A 627-nucleotide genomic window follows, 5' to 3' on the forward strand; every position below is an offset into this window, starting at 1 on the left:
GCGGCTCCGGTCGTCTCCGCCGCTCCCTCGAGCGCAGCTCCCGGAGCGCGCCGCGGCCTCGGCGGAGCGTGTGCGCGTACGTGCGATCCTTCCGCGGCTCCCGGACACCGAGGGTCCCGAAAGAGAAGGCGGGGCTGGAGCAGGGGCGCGGAGGGATACCACTATGGGAAAATCACGGCTGCCACGTGCCGCGGAGCCGCTGCGCCCGCACCGGGGTGGCGGCGCCGGGTGGATGGTGCGGGCCCGGGGGCATCACCTCGGTCGTCCTCTGCGCCCCGGAACAGCACCTGCGGCGGCGGCCCGGCCACGTCGTGGTCCTCGAGGCACGATGGTCCGGGATGTGGGCGCTTGCGCGTCGGTGTCGGGTTGCACAGTTGCCTTGGTGACGGAATGCGCTTTGTGATGGTGCGGCTGGCGGAAAGGCGCGCAGGTCCCGGCCGGCACCCCAGGTGGGCGCTCCCGGACCCTCTGCCCCTGCTCCGAACACCCCGCATCGGTGCTCGCCGGAGACGTGCAGTCCGAGCCGGCGTCCCTGCCGCTTAGGAACGTTGCTGAGTCTGGTGGATCTTTGTTGCATCATTGGGAGTCAAGGGGCCTTGCGCTTTGTAAATTCCTTGCTGGGAGAGA

The sequence above is a fragment of the Elephantulus edwardii genome, unplaced genomic scaffold (genome assembly GCF_000299155.1).
Source record: "Elephantulus edwardii isolate Elephantulus edwardi_28Jun2011 unplaced genomic scaffold, EleEdw1.0 scaffold00169, whole genome shotgun sequence".
NCBI classification, from domain to species: Eukaryota; Metazoa; Chordata; class Mammalia; order Macroscelidea; family Macroscelididae; genus Elephantulus; species Elephantulus edwardii.